Raw genomic sequence first — 14,584 nt, 5'->3', positions numbered from 1 at the left:
TTAAGTCGGCATTTTCTGTATTCTTCTCCAACATTTGTTTATCCTGGATGCACGTTTGTGTCAGCATCATGTGTCAAGACATAATGCTGCACTTTAGAGTTTGTGCTAATGCACAATAATTCGCCCATTCTACAGGGCTAAGGGAGTTCTCAGGCATGTTTCACAGACATTTCTTCATGGTCCCAGTTTCTGATCCACTCCAGTCAACACTTTCAGAAGTGTGTGCTGGCAAAGTGACAGTTTGTCTGGCTAAAGTGTGTGTGTGCGCGTATGCGTGTGCGTACACGTGCTGTTTGTTTTGTCCCCATTCTCTGGGTTCTCATGACTTTTTCAGAAAGGTGATGTAGGTGTGAACAAAAGATCCTGAACATCCAGGCAAGAGTGACAAACAGAGGAGCAGGACAGAGAGCTGGTTAAGGACATGGCTGGTCACTTGGTTTTTTCAGAAGTCCCAGCAGGAGTCCCATGTACCCAGACAGATGCTGCTCTAGTTAAGTCTGATGTAGTGAACTCATTCTCCTCATGGCTACTGACTTGCTGTCAAGGTTCCCCCCTCTACTCTGAACTCCGGGGTACAGATGTGGGGTACAGATGTGGGGACCCACATGACCCCCCCCCCTTTATCTTATATTCTACCAGCTTAGGTTAAAAGCAGCAAAGAATCCTGTGGCACCTTATAGACTAACAGACGTTTTGCAGCATGAGCTTTCATGGGTGAATACCCACTTAGTTGGATGCAAGTAGTGGAAATTTCCAGTGTGAAAAGAGAAACTGCTGAGCTTCAGTTCATCTGCAAATTTGACACCATCAGCTCAGGATTAAACAAAGACTGTGAATGGCTTGCCAACTACAGAACCAGTTTCTCCTCCCTTGGTTTTCACACCTCAACTGCTAGAACAGGGCCTCATCCTCCCTGATTGAACTAACCTCGTTATCTCTAGCTTGCTTCTTGCTTGCATATATATACCTGCCCCTGAAAATTTCCACTACTTGCATCTGACGAAGTGGGTATTCACCCACGAAAGCTCATGCTGCAAAACGTCGGTTAGTCTATAAGGTGCCACAGGATTCTTTGCTGCTTTTGTGAATTCTTGGATCAGAGAAATACTTTGGAAAGACTGGTGCAAATGCTTTCAGGCTCAGGAAACTTTTGTAAGACTTGCTCCTGGCCAGCAATGATCAAAGAGATATTCAGGTTCTTATTCCCAGCAACCACAATATTCTTGAGCTGCCTGGCATGCAAGGGAAGTGTGACTAACAGGGTACAGCAAATTGTCAACAGAAAATAGCAGTTTTGTCAAAACAAATTTTGTTTGTGATAATTGCCTGCTTTCCATGGGAAAAACAAAAACTTTTCTTATGAAAACAGAACAATTTTGATTCTGAAATGCTACTGGAGTGCTGTATGGGAGTCATAGTTCAGGTGCCTCATGACCCCTTTCTTCTGTATGGGCCAGGCTCCCACTCTGAGCTACATCTCCCATGATGCAACATGGTGGCTCAGCAAGAGAGAAAACCATGGTGCAGGATGGAAGATGTAGTCAGGCTGAGGCTAGGGATCTTTGCCCATAGAGGAGAATGGGAGCAGGAAGCAAGCAAACTACAATTCTCATAACACATTGCAGCAACATTTTTTTAAATCAAAATTTTGGTTTTCAGCCAAAACTATTTGGCTTTCACGGTTTTATGTTTGATTGTTTTGTTTTGTTTTTTTTTCTGCCAAAAACTCAAAATTTTCCATGGTGGAGAAAAAAAGAAATTCTAGCCAGCTCCAGTATTTTTCCATGTGTGCTGCTCCTGCTCAGCAGTCAGATGTGGAGGGGAACAAGGTCAGGGCTCTAGCTCCTCTCTGCTTCTCACTGACCCTTTGGGGTGCTGGGTTTCCCCAAGGATACAGTTCCTGTGCTCCCCTGAGCTCAGGTACTGCAATTATCCCTGATTCTTGTGTGGGAATTACAAGGGTGTGCAATTAGGACCATGCCTTCTCCCTCCACACCTGTGTAAACACCAGGTCCAATCTAGCCCTGTTATAACAATAGCTTAAGTGACACTATAGTTACGGTGAGGTGGCAATTCCATGATAAAACTCTGGGTAGGATTTTCTAACTTGTGCATGTAAAGCAGCAGGGCAGATTGGCTGTGACTTGGGGTTTTTCTCTCCTTTCCTCTGCAGTGTGTGAGTGCAGGTTGCTAGCAAGGATTATCTGGGTAGATCTCACTTAATCATTTCCCTGCCACTGTGGAGGGGCTCAGGTACTGGTGCATCTTGGTTCCTCCTATCCTCTGCCTGGGACACATAATAGTCTAGTCTCCTGTGGGCTGTAATACTTTGATCTCATTTTGGTTGTTGGGTTTAGTGTTCAGGGGCTGGGGGGTATTGAATGGAGGTCAGACTACATGATCAGGTGGTTCCCTTCTGGCCTTAAACACTATGGTATTATTGCAATTAATCTCCTTCGTTAGTTTTGTCACAGGAAAAGGAGAAAACAGCAAAAATTGAAGAAACAAGAGGGAACAACAGACGAGGGGATCTGGGACCCTGTGCAGAAATACATTATGCCAAGGAGCAGGGAGATGATAATCTCTCTCTGAAAGGCTTTGGTAAGACTGTACTTAGAATACTGCATCCACCTCTTAGTCCAATTATGATAGAAAGATGCAGCTCAAACAAGGGGAACTCAGAGAACAACAATAAATGTAATTAAAGGACTGTGCTGAGTTACAAAGAAAGAACAAGTACACAAAACTGTTATGGCCAAAACATTAAAGAGGGATAAATCCCACACTGACACAGGCAGGGCTGCTTCCTATGAAGAAGCCATTTGCTGTGCACTTATTGGGTCAATTCACACTGTATTAGGAATTATGTCTGATGACCATTTGTAGAAATAGTCCACTGATAAATCATTTAATGCATTTTGGTCTATGTGCTCGTACTCAGGCAAGAACACATTTTTGTTTTTCTAAAGTGTGCTCATATGGTCTGGCCCTATGTCCACAGCCTGTAAACTGGTTTAATAGTGTCCATGGTTTAAAACCTTTTAAAGGATGTTTTAACACTCTTAACATAGCATTCTGAAATGCTGCTGGAATGCTCTATTTGAGTCATAGTTCATGTGCCTCATGACCCCTTTCTTCTCTATGGGCCAGGCTCCCTTTCTGGACTACATCTCCCATGATGCACCATGCGGCCCAGCAAGATAGAAAACCATGGTGCATCTTCATCTTGACTGAAGATGAAGTCAAGCTAGGGATCTTGGCCCATAGAGGAGACAAGGCCTGCATAAGCAAGTCAGCTGTCCACTGAAACACTGGCACTCTACTTCCCATACTGCACTACTCAGGATTAGAGATGGGCCCCAACTAAATACCAGTGTCCAATCCTATCCTCCAGTGTTTGGAGTGGCAGTATCAAGGAATGGGGGTGGAAGGTGAAGCAAAGAAGGGTATCTAGAGGTGAGATAAACAGAAAGGGATTAAAAAAGATAGCAAACAGAAGAGGAGATAAAACATAACCAGGGAGCAAGAAGAGAAGAAGTTAGAAATAACAAAAGAAGACAAATGATACTTACTGGGGAGAAAGGGAGGAGATGGGGGAAAGCCGACTGCTGCAGAGGAGCGTGTGGATCGGACACAGACTTCTCTTAGGGGAGAGTCTGATGATAGAGAATCTCCAGGTTATAGTCAGGAGCAGAGGAATGAGAAGTATAATGTAAGGGCCGGATCAGATGATAAACAGTCACATAAAAAAGAATCTGGCACATCAAAAAAAGGCAGGCTAATAAACAGGGACAAGTTTTTAAAGTGCTTGTACACAAATGCCAGAAGTCTAAATAATAAGATGGGTGAACTAGAGTGCCTTGTGATAAAGGAGGATATAGATATAATAGGCATCACAGAAACCTGGTGGACTGAGAGCAATCAATGGGACACAATCATTCCGGGGTACAAAATATATCGGAAGGACAGAACAGGCCGTGCAGGGGGAGGAGTGGCACTATATGTTAAAGAAAGTGTAGATTCAAATGAAGTAAAAATCTTAAGCGAATCCACAGGTTCCATAGAGTCTCTATGGATAGAAATTTCATGCTCTAGTAAAAATATAACAGTAGGGATCTATTATCGACCACCTGACCAGGACAGTAATAGTGATGATGAAATGCTAAGGGAAATTAGAGAGGCTATCAAAATTAAGAACCCAATAATAGTGGGGGATTTCAATTATCCCCATATTGACTGGGAACATTTCACTTCAGGACGAAATGCAGAGATAAAATTTCTCGATACTTTAAATGACTGCTTCATGGAGCAGCTGGTACGGGAACCCACAAGGGGAGAGGCGACTCTAGATTTAATCCTGAGTGGAGCGCAGGAGCTGGTCCAAGAGGTAACTATAGCAGGACCGCTTGGAAATAGTGACCATAATACAATAGCATTCAACATCCCTGTTGTGGGAAGAACATCTCAACTGCCCAACACTGTGGCCTTTAATTTCAAAAGGGGGAACTATAAAAAAATGAGGGGGTTAGTTAGACAAAAATTAAAAGGTACAGTGACTAAAGTGAAATCCCTGCAAGTTGCGTGGGCCCTTTTTAAAGACACCATAATAGAGGCCCAACTTCAATGTATACCCCAAATTAAGAAAAACAGTAAAAGAACTAAAAAAGAGCCACCATGGCTTAACAACCATGTAAAAGAAGCAGTGCGAGATAAAAAGACTTCCTTTAAAAAGTGGAAGTCAAATCCTAGTGAGGCAAATAGAAAGGAGCACAAACACTGCCAACTTAAGTGCAAGAGTATAATAAGAAAAGCCAAAGAGGAGTTTGAAGAACGGCTAGCCAAAAACTCCAAAGGTAATAACAAAATGTTTTTTAAGTACATCAGAAGCAGGAAGCCTGCTAAACAACCAGTGGGGCCCCTTGACGATGAAAATACAAAAGGAGCGCTTAAAGGTGATAAAGTCATTGCGGAGAAACTAAATGGATTCTTTGCTTCAGTCTTCACGGCTGAGGATGTTAGGGAGATTCCCAAACCTGAGCTGGCTTTTGTAGGTGACAAATCTGAGGAACTGTCACAGATTGAAGTATCACTAGAGGAGGTTTTGGAATTAATTGATAAACTCAACATTAACAAGTCACCAGGACCAGATGGCATTCACCCAAGAGTTCTGAAAGAACTCAAATGTGAAGTTGCGGAGCTATTAACTAAGGTTTGTAACCTGTCCTTTAAATCGGCTTCGGTACCCAATGACTGGAAGTTAGCTAATGTAACGCCAATATTTAAAAAGGGCTCTAGGGGTGATCCCGGCAATTACAGACCGGTAAGTCTAACGTCGGTACCGGGCAAATTAGTTGAAACAATAGTAAAGAATAAAATTGTCAGACACATAGAAAAACATAAACTCTTGAGCAATAGTCAACATGGTTTCTGTAAAGGGAAATCGTGTCTTACTAATCTCTTAGAGTTCTTTGAAGGGGTCAACAAACATGTGGACAAGGGGGATCCGGTGGACATAGTGTACTTAGATTTCCAGAAAGCCTTTGACAAGGTCCCTCACCAAAGGCTCTTACGTAAATTAAGCTGTCATGGGATAAAAGGAAAGGTCCTTTCATGGATTGAGAACTGGTTAAAGGACAGGGAACAAAGGGTAGGAATTAATGGTAAATTCTCAGAATGGAGAGGGGTAACTAGTGGTGTTCCCCAAGGGTCAGTCCTAGGACCAATCCTATTCAATTTATTCATAAATGATCTGGAGAAAGGGGTAAACAGTGTGGTGGCAAAGTTTGCAGATGATACTAAACTACTCAAGATAGTTAAGACCAAAGCAGATTGTGAAGAACTTCAAAAAGATCTCACAAAACTAAGTGATTGGGCAACAAAATGGCAAATGAAATTTAATGTGGATAAATGTAAAGTAATGCACATTGGAAAATATAACCCCAACTATACATACAACATGATGGGGGCTAATTTAGCTACAACGAGTCAGGAAAAACATCTTGGAGTTATCGTGGATAGTTCTCTGAAGATGTCCATGCAGTGTGCAGAGGCGGTCAAAAAAGCAAACAGGATGTTAGGAATCATTAAAAAGGGGATAGAGAATAAAACTGAGAATATATTATTGCCCTTATATAAATCCATGGTACGCCCACATCTCGAATACTGTGTACAGATGTGGTCTCCTCACCTCAAAAAAGATATTCTAGCACTAGAAAAGGTTCAGAAAAGAGCAACTAAAATGATTAGGGGTTTAGAGAGGGTCCCATATGAGGAAAGATTAAAGAGGCTAGGACTCTTCAGTTTGGAAAAGAGGAGACTAAGGGGGGACATGATAGAGGTATATAAAATCATGAGTGATGCTGAGAAAGTGGATAAGGAAAATTTATTTACTTATTCCCATAATACAAGAACTAGGGGTCACCAAATGAAATTAATAGGCAGCAGGTTTAAAACAAATAAAAGGAAGTTCTTCACGCAGCGCACAGTCAACTTGTGGAACTCCTTACCTGAGGAGGTTGTGAAGGCTAGGACTATAACAACGTTTAAAAGGGGACTGGATAAATTCATGGTGGCTAAGTCCATAAATGGCTATTAGCCAGGATGGGTAAGAATGGTGTCCCTAGCCTCTGTTCGTCAGAGGATGGAGATGGATGGCAGGAGAGAGATCACTTGATCATTGCCTGTTAGGTTCACTCCCCCAGGGGCACCTGGCATTGGCCTCTGTCGGTACACAGATACTGGGCTAGATGGACCTTTGGTCTGACCCGGTACAGCCTTTCTTATGTTCTTATGTTCTTATGTTAATAGAAAAAATAAGACAAAACTAAAAGAAAAGATCAGAAGGACCAACCCTTCCCCCCGCCCCAAAAAGGAATGAGCTAAATTATCCTTATTCAGAAAAGCACTTGAGCAAATTCTTAACTTTAACCGCATGCTCAAATTTCATTTATTGTAAGGGGACTTCAATCTGTGCATAAGGACATTGCTGAATCAGAACCAAGGTGAGAGATGATCATGTACAAAATAATTAAACAATAAAAGACAAGAGACTAATTTTAATATGTAAAATTCTAGCAAAGTGTCAAGTCACATGATGGTGGGAATGCTGGGAGACCAGAAAGAACAGAATGTCACCAATATCTTGTCCTGTCCAATCTTTGGATATAACCGATGAATGGCAGTTCAAATGATCTTTGTTTGAACAACTGTACTCGGTATGTCTAATGCTTCATGCCATTGTCATTGAATTAGATTACCAGAAGAAGTATAGAGAATATATACAAGAAGAATACCAAATAATAGAAGATAGGAATGCTTGCATGGGTGAATATGTGAGTCTAGACAAAAGATACACAGAACTGCTTATTGTAAAGGAACATCGGCAGCGGGAGGAGAAAGAACATGAAATAATCACCAGAGGAAGGAAACACACAGAACTGATGGCTCACCAGACCTGTCTCACTAAGATTAATGTTTTATTTGACCCTGGTAGAAATCAACAAAGCCCAAAAACTGTTGTGCTACAGGGAGCTGCTGGAATTGGGAAAACAATGACAGCAAGAAAGATCATGTTGGACTGGGCAGCTGGAAAACTCTATCAGAAAAAGTTTGATTATGTTTTCTATATAAATTGCAGAAAAATAAATCTTGTTACTGCAAAGAAAAGTGTTGCTGATTTGGTTTTAGACAATTTTCCTGATGGAGTAAGACCAATTAAAGAAATCTTTGAGAAGCCAGAAAAACTCCTATTCCTAATAGATGGTTTTGATGAGTTGAGTTCCTTGCTAGACATTGATGAAATTAGTCTGTGCACTGACCCATTTGAGAAGAAGCCAGTGAAAACCGTACTGTGCAGTTTATTGAGAAAGAAAGTTCTTCAAAAATCCTTCTTACTGATCACTACGAGACCAACTGCTCTGGAGAAACTACAGCATAATTTAAAATTTCCATGTTATGCAGAGATAATGGGATTTTCTGGAGAAGAAAGGAAAGAATATTTCTATAAATTCTTTTGTGATGAAAAGAAAGCAACACAAGCCTTTAATTTTGTCAAAGAAAATGAAATGCTCTTCACCATGTGCTTTGTCCCCATTGTGTGTTGGATCATCTGCACGGTTATGAAGCAACAGATGGAAAAAAGGGAAGATCTTGCACAAACTTCAAAAACAACCACCTCAGTATATTTGCTCTTTCTGTCCACTCTGCTAACTGACCATTTCACTGACTCAATGCAACAGTCTAAAACTACCCTGTGGAAGCTTTGCTCATTGGCTGCAGATGGAATTTTAGAACAGAAAATCCTGTTTGAAGAAGGTGACCTGAAGAAACACAATTTATCCTTGCCTAAGATTCACTCTCTTTTTCTGAATAAAAGTATTTTTCAAAAAGATACAGAATGTGAAAGTGTCTACAGCTTCATTCACTTGAGTTTCCAAGAGTTTTTTGCAGCTCTGTTTTATGTGCTAGAGGAAGATGAAGAGACAACGACAAAACCTTTGTCTTCTAAGAAAGATGTGACTCACTTGCTAAAAATTTATGGACCATCTAAAAATAATTATTTGATGTTAACAGTACGTTTCTTGTTTGGTCTCTTAAATAAAGAGAGACTAAATGACATGGAGAAAAAATTACATTGCAACATCACCTGCAATAAAGCTGGATTTATTGAAGTGGTTTGAAGCAGAAGCTAAAAACATCTCCCTTCTGCCTTATAAGACCTCTGGGGAACTGCGTGACCAGCTTGAGTTGTGTCACTGTTTGTATGAGAGTCAGGAAGAAGAGTTTGTGAAAAGGGCAATGGATAATTTCCAAGAAATTAGATTGGAACACATCAGGTTTACAACAATGGATGAAATTGCTCTTTCATTCTGTGTAAAGAACTGTTGTAGTAAGCAGTCACTTTACCTATGTAATTGTACGCTTGGGATTGGAGAACGAGAAGAAGGATGGATAGCAAAGCTACGGAAATCGTTATTTCCTCTGTAAGTATCACAGTTTATTTAATATTAATCAGTAAATCCTTAGAGTGACATTTCATCATATCACCATTATAATGCCCCCTTTTTTTCAGTGGATTATAAGGTATTTGCAGATTTGTCTTGGTCTTTTCCTGTAAAATGAGGTTACGCTGTCCCTCTGGGCCTGGTCGGGTCAAGGTAGCTGAGTCAGAAAACTTCATGATTGGAGCGTAGGCATGAATAGGGAAGCGAGGGTTAAGCAGAAGGACCCAGAAACAGCTGGGACCAATTAGCTTCCTGGGAAACTAGCTTGGATCAGATAGAAGGATGAGGAAGTTAGCTGCTATGGGCTGGAGTGGTTAGCTAAGTACTTGTCTGCATTGAAGAAGCTGGACACCAGAACTGGAGCAAACATTTTAGCTTTGCCAGTTTCACCAGTGCTGTATAGAGGAGAAATGTAACCTCCTTGTTCCTACTGTATATACTCCTGTTTATACACCCAATGATCCCATTAGCCCTTTCAGCCACAGCATTGCACTGGGAGATCATGGTCAGTTGGTTCTCCATCATAATTCCAAGTCCTTTTAAGAGTCACTGCTTTCCAAACTACAGTTCCATATTATAAGTAAGCCCATGTTTTTTACTCCTTCCATCTGACCTGTCAAAGGGCATGTTGTTTTTGTGGACCAGTTTGCCTAGAGATCCAGAGAGCTCTATGTAAGTGACCTGTCTTCTCCTACAGCCTAGTCACAGTTGCAAATGTGTTAGACCTGCCGAGGTCCTTGAGCACCTGAATAGCAAAAGGAAAAGGTATAAGGACTAGAAGCTGGGTCAGCAGAGCCTGGGATAGCTGATATTCCCCCAGTGCCACCAGGAGGCCATGCAGAGGCTCAGCCAGGGAACTCTGTGGAGAATATATGCTGCAGGAAGTACTGCCAAGAGATCCAGACTGAGGTACCCCATGGCCCTCTGATTGGCCAAGTGCCCTATTCAACCCCAGATGTTGCCCCAGGATGTTGTCTGGGCTGCCACACAGACTTTGGCCTGCTGCAGTGCCAGACTTTGCTTAGTCTCCTGATATCTGGCCTCTGACTCTAGCCTGATTCTGACCCTGACTCTTGCCTACAGAACCTGGCTCTTGTGATCCCTCCAACTCTTGCCTAGCAACTACTGTCCCTAGAGAGCAGAGCTCAGCCCAGCTGTGACCACTAGGCAAGACCACCTATACCCCAGTCCCTCGCAGCAGGATTAGCCACAAGCAATTCAGAAGATTCTCAAATGGAAGCTGATTGTAGCTCAGCTCCTGCTGCCTCTGGACTCTGTGCTGGCACCCAGCAAGCTGCCTGAAGCCCTAAAGCAATCACCTCTCATTCCCTCTCCACTAGCCTTAGCATCTTCCTCAAGGCTACAATCCAAGCCATGCTGTTTCCTGCACTGCCCAGTTACTGGCCATGTCATAGGTGTTTCCCAGCCATTAGTCAACATCTTACAATACAGCTCCACCTTGCTGCTGATGGCAGTAGTGCTACTGCATTCTCTCACCTGGAGAAAGCAGCAAAGAGTCCTGTGGTACCTTATAGACCAGTGGTCCCCAATGTGGTGCCCGTGGGCGCCGTGGCACCCACTGTGGCATTTATGTGCGCCCGCCTAGTGCCCAGCGGGGGAGAGAAGCCGCGGCCCCACGCCTGCTGGGGAGAGAACTCCAGGGCAGGCTGCAGGCTGCAGAGACTGGTGTTCTCTGTCCCTGGTAGGCGCGAGGCTGTGGCTTCTCTCCAGCTTCTCTGGGGCTGCAGGCACTGGTGTTCTCTCTCCCTGGCAGCCGCGGCCCCGCCCCTGCCAGGGACAGAGAACTCCAGGGCTGCAGGCTGTGGGCGCCGGTGTTCTTGGTCCCTGGCAGGCGCAGGACCCGCCTAGTGCCCAGCAGGGGAGAGAATCTGGGGCCCCACACCTGCTGGGGACAGAGTACTCTGGGACTGCGGGAACTGGTGTTCTCTGTCCTCGCGGCTTCTCTCCAGCTTCTCTCTTCTCTCTGGATTCATACATTATGTAATATTAAATATGATGGTTTTTTTTATTATTTAATGTACAAATACAAAATAAGCCTTGAAAAATTGTTGGTGCCCGCCACACTCTTCTGAAAACATGAATGTGCTACTGGCCACTAAAAAGGTTGGGGACCACTGTTATAGACTAACAGACGTTTTGGAGCATGAGCTTTCGTGGATGAATACCCACTTCGTCGGATGAGGAGAGAGATTGCTCTGTGTATGGGCTCTGCTGGGCATTATGCTTAATTCCTTCTCTGTAATGTGTGCAGCACCCAACTGTGAGATGTCTCCTGCCCACCCCCTTCCCTCATCTTAGTTATGGGACACTGTGAAAGGGGCATTATTTAGGATAGTCTCCTCATGCATAGATCCTGCTCCTGAGTCAGGGGCAGGTGCTGGCAGCAATTCATAGGCTGCTGTCACTACTGCAAAGCTTTCCTTCCAGTGCTGCTCTCAGATCTGAGGATCCAAAGATCCACCAAATAGCACACTAACTTACTCCACCCAGTAATGGACCGAAGAGGCCAAAACTGCAGACAAGGATCAGCGTAACATATGGGAATCTGTGTCCCATTCACTGGGTCCTGGTAACTAGATCTGGAAGAAAAGTTTTTCTTCTGATGAAAAATGCTCTGTTTGTAAAACTGAAATTTTCCATGAGGATTTTAGTTTTGTCAAAAAAAAAGAAATTTTATTTTGAGGAAATAGAAAGTGGCTGCCTGCCTGAACCGCTCTTGTGAGTTTCATTTTCTGTTAGTGAAACTGACAAAAGCTTTCCCAGAGGGCTGCCTTGGCAGTGTGCAGGGTTGTTCTGCCACCCTCTAGCTCTGGGGCAGAGAAAGGCAGAGGACCCGCAATGCATCCCCACCTCTCACCCAGCTCTGGGGGATGGACAGGCGGAGTGCCTGTTGTTTTGATGTTTTATCCTGATTGGGGGAAAAAAATTGTCCGAAAAAGTGAAATTTTTCATGGAATGGTCTACCCTTTTTTTTTCATCCAGTGCTGCTGGTAACAGCTGTGTGTGTGGAAGGGGACTGCAAAATCTCTGCCACTAGAAATGAGTCCCCTTGACTCTAAATTAAAGGATCAGGTCCATTAGCCTGAAAGCATCAGTGTCATCTTCATGATTCTTCCCATGCCATCAGGGCAGAAGGCAGACATCGAACAATGTCCTCCCTGTGCTGGGCTTGTTTTCCAAGTTTTTTATATTCAGCTGTAATAATGCCACTTCAGCCTTTACTGAGCTACAGAATGTACCTCTAGGCCAGTCTCTCTGTCTCTTGCCCTGGAGTCGACAAAGAGAGGCCTGTTTGGGAAGCCTCTTATGAACATTCTTAAAAGAAGCCCCAAGTGTGTCCACCTCTTATTCCATATTGTATTGTTGTACAGTAGGTAGTTATGCTCATTCTAGGACCTGTTCACTACTTATTCTGTCCATCCCTTTTACATTGAATAGTCTATGCAGACACCAACAATGAACTCTACTTAATTTGCATTAAATGGACTTCCATATTGATGGATTTCAGTTTTGATAATTTTGCTAATCACATTGGACTTCCATATTGTTGGTGATGATAGAAATACAGCACTCACTTCACCTATTCTGGGCTTTATGTGAAACACAATCACCACTATCATGAATGAGGCTGCCAAGATAAGTTAAATTATTCCCTTTTTCAAGGCTTCATCTCTCAAATAGATAAAACTATTGGTACATAAATTTATTTTGATAACTTCTGTTTTTAATTGATTAATTAGTGAGACCTACTTGCTTGGCAGAATTTGCAAGACCACCTGTCTTTCACTGCATCCCTTCAACTCATTTATTTAAAAGAAAAATGTCACCTGCAAAGTCTAGGTCTCCAAGCTCCCCATGTATCCACACAATGCCCATTTCCATACTGAGAGTCAGTCAAAGTCAATAGCAACTCCGAAAAAAAGAGGCACAAGATGCAACCTTGCCGGACACCAGAATTAACATTAAACCAGTCTGCTAACTCTTGGTTTATCTTTATTGTGCACAAATTTATAATAATTTGAATGATTTTCTCTGCCACTCAGAGGGGGAGTGGGAGGAGTGAGGTCATGAAAGGCTCAGGAGAGGGGGCGGGAAGGGGTGGAGTGGGGGCAGAGGTTGTGACAGAGCCAGGGGTTGAGCAGTGAGCACCCCCTGGCACATTAGAAAGCTGGCACCTGTAGCTCCAGCCCCAGAGTTGGTGCCTATAAAAGGAGCCGCATATTAACTTCTGAAGAGCTGCATGTGGCTCTGGAGCCACAGGTTGGCCACCCTGTTCTAAGGTCTATACAATTTCTACCTGGTCAAAAACCAGCTTACCATTCTCTAAATCTGCGATCTATGGCTTTTAAAGGATTGTCTACATGAAGACATCCAGGAAAGTTAATTTCAATGAACTAAAGGCATACATTTGAAGTGGATTAATTATGCTATGTTAAATCCCTGTGTGGATGCTGTTCTGCAGAATTAAAGTGGTCTTAATTAGGTTTAGTTTAATTCACTTCCAACGGCCATTTAAATTCTGAATAACAGTGTCCACACAGGGATTTAATGTGGTTTAAATTAGCTGCTTCAAATTCACACTTTTAGTTAACTCTGATTTAGGATGATTGCACAGAAAACTTTCCCTGGGCCTGAAAGAAGTGTAATCTTGTGCCGTTTGTCACAATCACTCAAATCTTCTTTGTAAGGGAGTTTGATTAAGAACCCTCTTTTCCATTCTTCTGGATATATTCCTTCTACCTTGCCCAACTGAAAAGGCATAGCAGGATTTTCTCTGAAAAAAGCAGCTCACCCATAACCCTCTTTTATATGGCCGAGCCACTTGATGGGACAAATGCTACACAGGATTAGTGTGGGTTACACCACTCTTAGGAATGAATAGCAAAAATGACACCAGAACAATGGACTGTGGTGTCTTCATATGCTTCTCTTTGTTTTCTTTTTAAAAAGGATAATAAGTGTCTGCTGTGGAATAAAATCTACCCTCTCATCTTCAGGAAAGGAGATGAGAAATCTGCCTTTAGGAAATGATATTTAAAACTCACATTCTCTCTTCTAGGAACCCACTGATGAAAGATCATAGAACTTCAGCTGCATTCGCATTATTGCAAGGACTGAAGGATCCAAACTGTAATCTAAAGACAATATCGTAAGCAAACTCCTCTCTTACAGCCCTTTTGTTACTGCTGCTATGCCAGGAGTTCGGCAGCAGTGCATTTCTGCCCATTGTCTGGTATTACTCTGTATTCTGTTTGAAATGTTTCAGAGTAGCAGCCGTGTTAATCTGTATCAGCAAAAAGAACAGGAGTGCTTGTTGCACCTTAGAGACTAACAAACTTATTTGAGCATAAGCTTTCATGGGCTACAGCCCAATTCATCGGATGCATAGAATGGAACATACAGTTAGAAGATATTTATACATACAGAGAACATGAAAAGGTGGAAGTACCTATACCAACTCTAAGAGGCTAATTAATTAAGAGAAGCTATTATCAGCAGGGGAGAAAAACTTTTGAAGTGATAATCAAGATGGCCCATTTTGGACAGCTGACACGAAGGTG

At 42.7% G+C, this 14,584-nt stretch overlaps 1 pseudogene; it reads left to right on the top strand.

Annotated features, from left to right (window-relative positions):
• LOC120403834 overlaps positions 1-14,584 on the top strand; it is a 282,366-nt pseudogene that overhangs the window by 51,053 nt on the left and 216,729 nt on the right.

The sequence above is a fragment of the Mauremys reevesii genome, linkage group 4 (genome assembly GCF_016161935.1).
Source record: "Mauremys reevesii isolate NIE-2019 linkage group 4, ASM1616193v1, whole genome shotgun sequence".
Taxonomy (NCBI): Eukaryota; Metazoa; Chordata; order Testudines; family Geoemydidae; genus Mauremys; species Mauremys reevesii.
This window is presented reverse-complemented; position numbering and strand designations above follow the sequence as displayed.